The sequence below is a fragment of the Pistacia vera genome, unplaced genomic scaffold (genome assembly GCF_008641045.1).
Source record: "Pistacia vera cultivar Batoury unplaced genomic scaffold, PisVer_v2 Contig244, whole genome shotgun sequence".
In the NCBI taxonomy this organism is placed as follows: domain Eukaryota; kingdom Viridiplantae; phylum Streptophyta; class Magnoliopsida; order Sapindales; family Anacardiaceae; genus Pistacia; species Pistacia vera.
Window position 1 is genome coordinate 194,923 of NW_022196051.1, and position 10,683 is coordinate 205,605.

Below are 10,683 nucleotides of genomic sequence, written 5' to 3' on the forward strand. Positions count from 1 at the left end.
AGTCATTATGATAAATATCATGGTTATACATATTCATTATTGGATCTTTATATATAAAATATCATTTCGTCTAATTATTAGATCGAATGGTATTCAAACACAATTCTGACTTGAGAATTACTATATATACTTTTATTTTTAAAAAAAAAATGCTTTTTAGGTAGTTTTTCACATAAATCACTTCAACTGAAAAGCATTTTTTTTACAAAGCACTATGAAAAGCAGTTAGAGATGGACGTTTGCCTCGGCCCTGCGGGGATCCATCCCGAAGGGCCAGGAATCCCTCAAAAAAAAGGGGATAGGGCGGAGATGGTCCTTAGTTATGTCCTCGCATCTAGGGATGGGGGGGAAGGGGATAGTGCGATCCCGGCCCCCCCGCTTTTTTGAGATTTTTTTTTTTCCTTTCAAAATTGTATATAAAGTTAAAGTTTAAATCATAATTTAAGTAATGTATCTAAATTTATGATATATTTTTATAATATTTTCTAATGGTTGTATTAAATTTATAGAAAAATAATTTAAACGAGAGAGTAAATATTAATATATGTATTATTACTTTGCGAATTTCACAAAATAATAATACATGAGAAATGGCCCAAAAATAATTTAATTAGATTTATACAATTTACAAACCAATATAAGATATATAAATTTCTTAACGACTTACAAATTACACAATTCAATTATCCTGTAATTAATTAATTGATCAATAAATATGATGTTAAACTTAATCAAATATGAGATTTGTCCATTTCACAAATGGACTAATTTTATTAGTTGTAGTGGAGATAGTGTTTTATGAATTAATTCACCAATTACTAGTAAATTATGTTAAGATTGAATTTAGTTATGTTAATTTCATGAAAAATTAATTAATTAACATGGCTAACTAAACCTAAGCCTCCATACAATTGAATAAAATAAGCAATTTACCTAATAAATTATGTTAAGATTGAATAATTATTGTATCAATTCTTGATTCTTGTGGAGTTGTCTGAGTACTCCAGCGGCAGCAATCCAACATTAACTTTCCGTAAATGGACCTGGCTTTTTCCAGTTTCAATGGCCCCTCCTACAGTTCTTTTGAATTTCAAATAGTATTAAGATCCTTAGTTCGATTATCTAATAAATCACTTAAGAAAGTAGATTATCGTTCCAGCTATTCAGAAATTGAATGACATTTAACTTTAACAAGTTGTTAAGAATTGGAAATATAGGTTTACAAGCTTTTTGAACTGTGAATGGCATAGACGCATAGTTGTAGCAATGTAGCCTGAATGATAATATATTTTGTTGCTTTGAAATCCATGAGTATGTTCCAATTTTACCAAGAAATTGTTATTCACCATATTCAATTATTATCAATTTGCTTTTTTAATCTTAATTTAAATTTTACAAGAAATTTTTAGACTTTATATTTTCTTACCTAAATTTTGCATTTTAATAAATTAAGTTAATTAACTACTGAAATTAAACAGTCAAATTGTAAATATATACTTATCAACGTACTAGTTTTCACATTAAAATAATTAATTTTACGGAAAGTTTTGATTATACGGGACAAAAATCCCCATTGGGGGATAAATTCCCCGCGAAGCCCCGGTTATCGGGATGGGGATGGTCATGATTTTGTCCCCGCAGGCCAGGGATGGTCATGAGAAAAATCCCTGCTCGCGGGGATGGTCTTCGAGAGGGTAACGGGGACGGGCCGGGCCCGGGGCATGGGGTCCCCGACCCGGCCCACGCCATCTCTAAAGGCGATGGACTACTTGTAAAATTCACACTTTTACAATCTTTTTTTTTTACTCTCAAGTTGTGGGTAGAAAAATTGATGTAGATGTTGCTTAAATTCCACAAGTTTTAACACTAATTCAAGTTAAGTGACGCTCCTACCTTTAATAATGCATCTCCACCTAAATTTAACATAAGAAATAAGTTCAATAGACATGTAACACCATAATTAATATTTTAATATCTTTGGGTATTATGTGGCAAAGTCACTAAGTATCAAATCTCTCTAGTGACCAAAAAGATCTGAATTAATTGAATCACGTTTAGTGGTGGAATTTATTATTATTAATCTAACTTAACACTTTTTATGGTGACATATTTGTCAATTAAAATGTTCATGGTGGTTTTTTTGTTGTGTATCTTGGACTATACACGCCTTTTCTTTGTCGGCCCCTCTCAACAATCTAGTAGTTAGTGGTTGCTTTTAATTCTTTCCTTTCTCCATACTGTTTATATTTCTTCACCTCAACTAAATTATTTTTATTTTCACTAAAATTCAATCTTATGATCAATAATTAACTACAATTATCTTTGCTGATTTAGAGAAGTAATTCAAATTGTGTTAGTCACGAGAATTTGATGAATTGTGTTAGTTAAATTTTCAGCACAAAAAATCCAATAAAAACCCTCTTCCCCAATATGTATTACACTAAAATCAGCAGTAGATACAGGAGATCATTATTGGAAACAGTAACTCAGTTTTGATCAATAACGCTTTAGATGCTAACATTTGCATTAAATGACTTAATGAGCGTTGAAAGTGAATGTTTCTATTGATAAAATGTGGCTAACCAAGCTGTCGATGGATCACTTGAAGAACCACCCTGCCTCAAGCAAATATTTGCCTCTCCTTTAAGCACAAAATTCTGCCTCTGATTTCTTCTCCTTCTTTATCCACCATTAGTCTTCTAATTGTCCTCTCAATCTTTTCTCTATCAAGACCATTCTCCAGTTGCACCCCAACTTTCCAACATCACTTACATATCTTGCATTGACACTTTGGTCAGTGAAACAGGCATACAAATCATAGGAACACCTTCACAAATGCTCTCCAATGTGAATTCCACCCATTATGAGTCCAAAATGCTCCAACGCAGGGTGGGCCAGCACTCTTGTTGTGGAGCCCATTTCACAATATGTCCCCTTCCATCAATCATTTCCAGGAACCCACTTGGTAATGGCTCAAGCCACTCCGAACCATTGGTCAATCCGGGTCGACAACCCCCCAAAATGGTTGCTTGCTATTGGCTAGCCCCCAGGCTATTTCCAAAAATTCATTTTCTTTTATTGCAGCAAGACTTCCAAAGCTCACATAAATTACTGACTTGGGTGATTGTTTCTCTAGCCAAGAAATGCAGCTTTGATCTGTGTCAACAAGCTACTTGAAGAGGCTGGAAAGCACTTGTGAAATGGGCCATGGAAACATAGGGACTGAAAATTGTTGGCCAAGATTTGCCAGTGCTGATTGCTCAAGATCTTGAAATGTATTCCAAATAACTCCTGAAGAGGCCTGGCTCCATCAACCATGCCATTTATTAATTCATAAATTGTTTCTGGGATCGCGAGTTGATCGTGGAAGGTCTTTTACCTTGAGAGGTGGAAGCTCTACCACTGGTTCTTCTAATTTAGAATCTGATAAAGAAACATTAACGAACAAGCACACATGAGAGCCAGTTTTGGCAATACAATCAATGAGATCACAAATGCAGATGAAAACTGATTATTGATAAGAAAGATTTTAAAAAAAATGGAACACACACCTTGAATGGGTAGATACCCTCTTTCTCTTAGAAATGGAAAAGCGGTAAAAACAACAAAGAGGAAGCACCACCGTTCTTAACACCATCATGGGGAGTTTGAGATTTTCAGCAACAGCTTTAGTGAAGGAAAATGGCATCTGAGATCAGGCAAGCAACTGGCTCCTCCTCAACATCTGACAAACTTAGTTAAGCAATCGTGAAAGGCTCTACACATTTTGTGTTAAGCAGTTGAACAAGAACAGCAAGATCAGTTGTGGAGGCTTCAGATTCAGATAATTTTCAGGAAAAAATGGAAGCGAAGTGTGGGTAGTTTGAAGGGTTCGGAGAGTTGAAGTTGTGTGTATTATGTTTATGCTGTTTTATTAAGCCATAACTTGTAACCAATGCGAAAAAGTGTTACTAAAAGTTAAAAACTTTTCCTTCCTCGGGGCATCACAAACTAAAGGAATCATGAGTTGATAAGTACAAGAAGAAGAAAGCTAGAGAGCCAATGGTTTTTCTTTTAGATTTTTCAATAAAATGAACACGTGGGTGTTCTAGATTCAAGATTAGAGCAAAAAATTATTTTAATCAGATATAAAACTGCTAAACAATAGGTTGCAGCATCCGATGTCTTGGATTGGGAACTATATTATAAAGTATATTAATTGATTAATCAAAAGAATAAACAGACTTTTTTTTACCCAAATAATGGTCTATCAAAAACGTTTTAATCAAAAGAATAAACAGACTTTTTTTTACCCAAATAATGGTCTATCAAAAACGTTTTAAAATACAATTTTATTGCCCACAGCACAATTCTGTTAGTCTAGGTAAGAGCAAGATGGACAATTAATATTTTGCTTCAAAAATCAAAATTTTAAAATTGAAGTGTGAATAATTGTAGGTGGGGGCGTTGACACATGTCCCACCCAAGTTTACCTTAGAAAGAAAAAAGGAAATGCAAGTGGCGGGGAGGTGGTTCAGATCCAGCCAAAATGGACGCGGACAAGGCTGGGAGATAGATGGGTTTTGTCAGGGATGAGTGGGGGAAGCTAATGGTGGTGATGGTGATGTCCAATGGCATCGGAATCCAGTTAGATTTGGATTTTTCCCATAGCTGTGAGAGAGGGGAAAAACTCATGGGAAAGTGAAAAAAGGGCCAAAAAGGGGCAAATCAGCTGGGAATAGAAGTGGAAGGTGGAGGGAGGTGAGGTTAATTGAAAAGGTGAAGAAACCCGATAGAAAGTTGGCAACGACAGCTTTGAAATCTCAACAGCTATTCATTGATTTAAAACATTGGAGGCAAATTGGTAATTTAATTAAATCAAATATTAAATAGTATTTTCGTAATATCATTGTATTTAATAGAAATTATTATGCCATTATTTTAAAAAATTTTGGGTGAGAAAGTGTCGTTAGGCCATTATTTGGATGGAAAAATTACTTTTACTCTGATCAAAAGCTGAAACCCCATGCCAATGCAGATTAAATTTAATTGGTACATTCACATGACTAGTGATTTTCAATTAACTGGTGGGAATCACATGATTGTAATGGGCTTTTGCTCAAGACCACCATAGGTCCATAGGAAAAATCCCTCCCCACCAAAAGCCCAATCAGTTAATGTCACGCCCAGGGCCCACCGCCAACATTCAACACAACTGAAAATTAAAAATCACGCATCAAGTTTCAAATATTAAAACCATGGCCACCACACCAGTGTTTGTTACATCACAATTGAAAAACTTCAAACCCATTTGTTCAAATCTCTTCCTTGCCCCCTATTAGGTTTTCTGTTTCTCAGCACAAACCCAGTAGAAACAAATCCTACCCTCACACAACCTTACGATGAGTTATTAGAACAAACTTCAAAGAAACATAATTTTAAAGTTCATTGTAACATTCGATAACTTATTTGAGAAGAAATGAAGAGAAGATTGGAAAAAACTAGAATGATTCTATNATACTCTTTCAACTTTTATGGTAGTTCTTTTAATTTAATTAAGAACTCATCTATTGTTGGAAATGGTACTTTGGTTGATGGTTTGTTTAAAATTCATTTAAGTGATAATATTAATAATAGTCTAATGACTTCACATGATAACACTAGTATGAAACGTACTATTATGTATGAAAACTCTTCTTTTTTGTGCCATAGGAGATTAGGACACATCTCCATTGATAGGATTAAAAGGTTGGTAAATGCTGGAGTTCTTGAAACTCTTGACTTTACTGATGTATGAAAACTCTTCTTTTTGTGGCATAGGAGATTAGGACACATCTCCATTGATAGGATTAAAAGGTTGGTAAATGCTGGAGTTCTTGAAACTCTTGACTTTACTGATTTTGATACTTGTGTAGACTGCATTAAGGGAAAGCAGACTAACAAATCCAAGAAGGGTGCCAAGAAGAGTTCTGAACTTTTAGAAATCATACACACATATATTTGTTGCCCTGACATGAGCTCTAGTGGTCAGAAATATTTCATCACCTTTATTGATGATTACTGACGATATATGTATCTCTATTTGCTTTATCACAAGGATGAAGCGTTGGATGCTTTCAAAATATATAAAGCAGAAGTAGAGAAACAAAATGGAAAGCAAATTAAGATCATAAGATCTGATAGAGGTGGTGAATATTATGGTAGATACACTGGTACAGGACAAGCACTTGGTCCATTCGCTAAATTTCTTCAAGAGCAAGGTATTGTGGCTCAGTACACCTTGCCTGGCACACCATCTCAGAATGGTGTAGCNCTTTTTCATGTAGAAGTGAAGTGGCTGCAAAAGCAAGAAAGGAAGAGATACTACTAGTTCGTAGCACTATCCACGGAAGTTTAAGGCTATCAGCTACAGGTTGGGTGAAATGGTAGACGGTATCTGTGATTAAGCAAGCAATAGACTCTTCCTCAACATTTGACAGCAACTTAGCCAAGCAATCCCGAAAAGGCACCACACAATTAACATTCAGGAGTTCAATAAGAGCTATGACATCAGAGGTAGAGGCTCCACCTTCCAATAAGCCATCTGGGATTGAGCAGAAATCGAAGTGAGGATAGTTACAAGTGTTTGGAGAGTTGAAGTTGGTGTGGATTACGGTTATGGAAAGGCCTTTGTCATAGAGAATATTTGCAAGCTGAAGCATGGGGTTTATGTGACCTTGCAAAGGCAGTGGAAAGAGTACCACACGGCGTTTCTTCCTTTGTTGCATATGAGACTCTCTTTGGTTCTCCATGGAATCTTGTTCCCTAACTTCCTTCTCAGTTTCTCACTTTATTTCAAAGATGGTCCCTGGCATCTATAATAAATAGTAAGAGAATGTCGGTGAGAAATGTTATAGGTAATAATAAATTTGATTGTACGAAACAAATGTTCTTAACAAATAAAACAGCTTGCCTAATGTAGTAATTTTTTTGATTTTGTAAAGAGCTAACCAGACTTACAGATACGACAAATTGAAGGTAGATAGCTATACTTCATGCTCAGGTAAACCAGAAGGTTGCGTGTATAATCCTGAGACCACGGAAAAATTGTCTGTATCACTAAACGTAATACACATGATATGCATTGATGAAGTAAACCAGAAGGTTGATGAAGTGAGAGTGATGAAGCCAATGATGTCATAGTTTATAACCGGGCAAAATTGGTCCATTTCACTGCACAAATTCTGTCACAAGGGACAAAAAGAGTTAGTGTTGGTTTTAGCTGGGATGTAAAGGAAAGAAGAAGAAGTTGAACACAAAGGAAAATTGCTGAAGAGCTATGTGTTTACTCACACGTTTTCGTTACTTTAAAACTGCAATTTATACAAAAGGTTTACATCAACTATTACACCAATGTTACAGTGATTTTTATCAGGATTACAGCAGCACCACACAATTGTAACTAAACACAAAATGCAGTTAACTAAAACAGCTGACTTTAACTGCATTGTTTTCAGCTCTAATCACCTACTTCTTTCAGTTTCAATCAGCTATTATTTCCAGCTACTATTTTCGGCTCCAATTAGCTGCTCCTTTTAGCTCTTCTTTTAGCTACAATGAACTGTTCCAGCAAAATATCACTTGGCTTAACAATTAGCCAAGATTGGACAACTCGTATTTAATAGTATGCAGAGCAGAAGGCACTAGCGGTGAAAGAACTTTGAAGTTTTATTTCTGTCTCGAATTTCTGTCTCGACCATCTTGTACTACAGTAAGTTAATTTTTACAATTCATAATTTATTAGAGAATCGAAGAACAGAGATTTGAAAACGTTCTAAAATGTGTTTATGTAACTAATCAAGCTCTCTATTAATTGATAGGAGGAACCTCCTGGTCTTATACAAAGATCTACTTTCTCCTTTACGCACATAATTTTCTTTCTCATTTCCTGAACCTCAGACTCCAGGATTTACTCTTCTGACAGCTCTTTCTATCTCCTCTCTCTCCGGCCTCTTCGCTAAGTGCAACCGGAACACCCTCCAAATATGACTAACATATCTTGCATTCCCCATTTGGTTATCGGTGTTGAATACGGTGTATACTTCTCTTAGCTTTGATGGATTGTCTGTCTATATGACTCATTCAACGGCTCGCTGGTGAGCGGGCGGGGGTGAGGGGCAGTATCCCCTTCATGGTAAGCCTAATGTCTAATTGGGTTTAGAATTAGCTTACCAATATTTGGGCCTAGATCGAGTTAGATTTGAGTAAGTTCAAATAGAGTTAGGTTTCTATTATGTTTTTTTGTAATAGTAAAAAACCTAAAGTATGAGAATAGAGAGAAGAGTGAGCTGTTGATAATATTCATCTTTGTATTCTGTAGTTTTTTTTATATTCAATAAAATCGCTCTATTTAAATGTTGGACATAATTCCTTGAAAAGGAACAAACCAAGAATGTTATGTTATTATTTTATGTTTTTCTTTAACTTATTTGCTTTTAGTTTCAATAATAAGGCTTGCAAATCATGAGGACCCCTTCACATATACTCTCTAATGTTGAATTCCAACCACTGCGTGCCAAAAACCCTCCGGTGGCAGGATGAGCCCACACTTCTTGCTGGGGAGACCATTTCACAGCGTGTCCTCTTCCATTTAGCATTTCCAGGAACGATTTTGGCAATGGTTCGATTTACTCCAATCCATGGACTCGTCCTGGTCGTACCACCCCACAAGAATGGTAAGCAGCTATTTGCTTATCCCAAAGCTATCTCCAAAAATTCAGTCTCATTAATAGCAGCAATACTTCCAAAGCTTACATAAATTATTGATTTAGGTGCTTGTCTGTCTAACCAGGAATTGGAGCTCCGATCTTTGTGTCAGTAAGTTAGTTGAAGATGTTAAAGTTGTCGACTACTTCAACATTAATGAGCTATGCAAACGTATTCCAGTTCCACCGAAAGATTTCTTTTAAGTTATTAATTATTTATTAGGTTTGAGCTTAGGAATATGAATCTTTGTAATACTAGGTTTTAATTTTTTAAACCTAGTATATAAAAACACTTTTATCTTTTAATGAGTGATAACAATCATAGAACAAATTCATTCATTGAGAAGTAAGGCAGATGAACGTAGCTTATTAATTAAGTGAACTAGGGTAAAATCTCGTGTACTTCTTTTTTTTTATACTATTTGTGGTTTGTGTGTTTGTTATTTTGGTTTTGCATCATATCTCTATTTGGAATGTACTTTTTGGGCCTACGGGGAAAACTAGGATGGGAAAGTGAAAGTCATGTTGCAGTTTGAGGCCTAAAAGGAGTTCCATAACAATCCTGAAGAGATCTTGGTCTGACTAACCATGTCTAGTGACAACTGATAAAACTCTTGATGCAACAAGTTAGCATGATAACAAAAGGCTAACACTCAACTATACCTTTAGGGTTAATAAACAAGTCTCAATCTAGAAACTTAAAGCCTTAAAATCTAAAGTAAAATCTGAATAATTTATTGAATAGTCTCCAAAACGAAAAATAAGTTTATATAAGGTGATAACCAATCCTAATAAGACTCTTAATAACAAAAGAAAACAAAAACTACATTAATTAAAACAAGAAAACTAGAAATAAAATGGGAAAAAACGTGCAAATAACTAAAACAGCCCCGAAACAAGCCAAAACAGTAGATTTTGACCTCGAAAACGATCTCCAACCAGCTAAAGCAAGTAGCCATGTCGACAGGCTCAAAATAAGCTTTCCAACGGTACCCGTAACTCTTCCCAAATCAAAAGTTATAGTCATTTGAATGAGACATGCTTGTTTATGACTTTTGGCCTTTACATATAGACTTTTGACGTTCAACCCGCTCCATGAATTCATCCGCAAGACGTTCAACATCAACTCTCCAGGTCACTTGTTCTAATCACAAGAATGTCTTTCACTCTCACTGGAGGAGCTCTGGAATGGTGCTTCTGGTTGTGAATCAGTTAGGTGAAGAAATTGAAAACCTAAAATAAAGTGAGTGGGTTAATATTTAATAACCATAACTCTCCAAATCCAACTTGGCGAGGTCGGCAGTTGATGTTAAATGCATGTCTCCACAGATAGTTAAAATTAAGCTCGTGTAAAATGAGTCTGAGATGACAATTTATATTTGACAACCCAACTGAAGGACTCTCAACGCCATTGATGAAGAATGCGTATTCCTTTCTTTCAGAAATTAATGTAGGATGGTGGATGAATTGATGAGCGATGCAGCCAATTATGTCAGATTCATCCATTTCAATTTACAGTTTCTGTCACAGGGACCAAAGGAGTAATAGTACAATCTGCATCACTGGACCATGCTATATCAGTTAGCCAAGATTGAACAATTCAATAGTTAGCAGAACAAAAGGCAGTGACTATTACTCCATGCCGATGCAGATTAAATTTAATTGGTAATTTTCAATTAAGTGGTGGGTTGAATTTGAATGGCCACCATAGGAAAATCCCTCTACACCAAAAGCCCAATCCGTTAATGTCAAGCCCACCACCCATATTCGACCACACCCATAAAAATTGAGAGTAAACGATTTTTCGCACCCAAGGTTTGCTTTAATAATACTTTCTCATCAAAATGTTTCAAAATACCACTTTTTTACCCAAATTTAATATTATGTTACAACTCAAAGCTAATTTCGACAATAAAAATTTTCTCCGTCACTACTATTTAAACCTCCAGTCTTCTATCTA

The 10,683-nt window shown here is 35.4% G+C and overlaps 1 pseudogene; it reads right to left on the reverse strand.

Annotated features, from left to right (window-relative positions):
- Positions 1–2,535: 2,535 nt before the first annotated feature.
- Positions 2,536–6,795, reverse strand: LOC116131830 (annotated as a pseudogene).
- Between the last annotated feature and the right edge of the window lie 3,888 nt (positions 6,796–10,683).